A 3137-nucleotide genomic window follows, 5' to 3' on the forward strand; every position below is an offset into this window, starting at 1 on the left:
TTTACTGTGTCTGTGTTGTTGCATTATTTATCTGGTAAATTTATATACAGTGTCATTGTAGTCATCCCTAGAAAGTTGTTCAGTCATTTAAGAACATCAGCAACATATAGAAGATAAGTTGCAAATGTTACCAAACCAAACACTCAGCTAAGGCAGGGGCATTGTATACTTACCTGAGTTTTTGTTCCATCCCCAACCTTTAAAAACATTACTGGCACTGGATGGTATACTAAACACATCCAAATTAACTAGAAAAAAATACCAGCAGTTACTTATTAAAGCTGGAAGACAGTTACAAGCTTGGATCGGCTTCTCATTTCAAATGATTTGAAAAATTGGACAGAACAGTTTTCTATGCAGGTGATTACATTTTGGAAATGATTCAACAAATACCCTAGAGCTGTTCTGTCCAACTTTTTCCCATCTAGTGAGCAGATTATTTGACAGGACCAGATTTTATTAAAACAATGTCAGATAAAGAAGTCTCTGGAGACCTGGGGCCATTAATATCCCTTAGAGGGCCACATTCAGTTTACAGGCCATCAGTTAGGCTGTCCTGCCTTAGAGTGAAACCAGATATCAATGTGGTTTATAGAGTATCATGCACTGGGGTATTTTATATAATATTGGGGATACATAATACTTGAGATGATACCAGTAGCAACCAATCAGCAAGTAGCTTTGGAATGGAAAGTAAAGCAACAAAATATACAATGGAATGCTTTGAAATGTAAGCTAAGCTGTAATTGCTTGCTATAGGTAACACTAGGGGTGCAATTCTGCGCCAATGTAAGTAAATGACCTTCACATTTTCACTAACTACTGGTAAGGAGAGACTGCACCTGTGCCAGGGCCCCAGAATATGAACTAGCCCTCCGTGCTCTTGGTTTGATTATGGATTATGTAGATTAGGGCTATAATTGTTCAGGGTAACAAAATGGGCTACATTTTGCATTGGGACCCAATAAATCATCATATATTTGCATTTTATATTCATTTTTTGAAGTATGTTCTCTTCAAAATACAAACTGTTATCAGATGGTCGTGTGAATCTGTTCTCTCACAGTGCAGCTGTTCTGTCATGCTTTATGGTTAACATGACTAGATAACGTTATGTTAATGGCACATGTAGCAATTCTTTGTTGGCAAGATGGAAGCATAATCACTATGCGGAGCAAAAGCACATGCTTCGCTTCTCTATCAAAGAGCACTTCTGTCTGAGAAATAGCTGCACTTTGCACCTCATGCTGAATAAAAAATTTGTCAAGGTACAGAGCACAGCACTTGCGCAGAAGGCAGCCCTGTCCTTGCTGCATGCCATAGGGCAGATGGGTAGCATTCTATATTTTAGAGTCAGTTTAACTATGTGTAGGGCAGGGTGTAAAGTGCACATGGTGGATTGTGCTGTGCAGATAATAAATGGCCCCTATTAATGTGAGACTTGCTTTCATTATAACTTACTCTAGGATGGGGGGAAGAAATATTGTGGAAAAAGTTCAAAAGGAAAACACCCACTAGGGTCCTAAGAGCAGAGTGAGAGAGAGCCCATGTATGGGGCCCTCAGCCTGGCTGACCAATATCTGAAAATTGACCAGATGTGGGGCAGGAGCACATTGGCTTGTTGATGCAGTCCTCATCCCGACTCCCTGCATCCCTTAAAAGTGATCTGTCAGAGCATTGCAAAGACAAGCACAGGGCATCAGGAAAAATACCCCAGACAGTATAGGGTGCAGCCCTGGTTTTAGTTCTTACACAGGAAGATAAACAGAGGTCAAAGGTCTCCCTACAGAAATAAAACTAGGACATATAAAATATAAAATAGGAAATTTGTTATTTAAAAATAGTTTATTTTAAGATGTTGGAACAACAGATACAATCTTCACCCAAAAATAGTTTTGCACAATAAAAGAAAATGTAATCTTAAGCAACATTTTCTTTTTTTTTAATTTCCATATTCCAAAGAAAAATGTGCAGCAATATATGCAGAGCAATTCTGCAATATATATAATATAGGATAATGAAAGGACTAATATCAGTAAAGTGGGTGATATATACATATAGTATTGGTTCAGAGTTATGAACCTGTAACTCCTCCAATTTTTTGGGGAGTTACCCATTTTATACCTCCAACCTTACTATCTGCCATTCCTCCATTTTTCTTTAATTCCATATCCAAGCTAGAACGGTGCATGGACAGTGAGCATTCAGTCACATCAGCAGGGCTTTGTGCACATGTGCAGGGGAAACCTAAAGGGGAGGCCATATGAAGTACCTTGCCTGTCAGCAAAATACAGCAAGGGGTAATCTTCCAGACTGAAAAAGGGAAGGATTTCAAATTAAGGATTAGTCATCATGTCTTCTTCTTTCAATCCTGGGGCCGGACCAAGTGCAGTAGAGTGAAAAAGCCGGAATTTTTGATTGGCTTTTTACAAGGGGGTGATGTACCTGTTGTAGTTTTGTCAGAATATGCACAATTGCACTGGAAATTTGGGATTGCCTCATTTGTGGCTTACAGAATCTGCGTGTGATTTTTTAGGTACATGTATAAAGCCCCTATTGATGCAGCCGCGGTAGCCATTGAGGTGATGCTAGGTCAAGGTTCCCCCTAATGTAGGCATACTTGGACATTATTTGAAACAGGAGTCAGGATAAACAGAGCAGCACTAAGCACAATGTGCACAAGTACAAGAAGTGGCTTTGGACACAAGTTCCCTTTAATGAAAAGCATTGGAAAAAAACTCGTTCTTTTAAAATAGTTATCTTATGTTACTCTAGTGTTCTGAAGAAACAAGAAGTCAAATATCTTGCCCAAGAGATGTACTGCATTAGAAGAGACTGTTCTTTGGCAAAGGAAGTGCAGACAGATACAGAGAAAATTCATTAGAACTTCTCCAGACATTCTGAAAGACCTCAGTAGAGTTCACAACTTCCCTTTCAGTTTAGCAGATGATTTAATGCAGCTTATTACTTTGTATGGTTTATAGGGATACCTACTGAGGGCATTTTTCTTCTCTCCTAAATAGAACAAAATGTTAGTTTAAAAAATTGCTGTGGCTTTCCAAAATGTAAAGAATTCTACACATCAAGTCAGACTACCAAAGCTTTAATAAAAGCACATACCAAGCACATTGAGAAAA

The sequence above is a fragment of the Xenopus tropicalis genome, chromosome 3 (assembly GCF_000004195.4).
Source record: "Xenopus tropicalis strain Nigerian chromosome 3, UCB_Xtro_10.0, whole genome shotgun sequence".
Lineage (NCBI taxonomy): Eukaryota > Metazoa > Chordata > Amphibia > Anura > Pipidae > Xenopus > Xenopus tropicalis.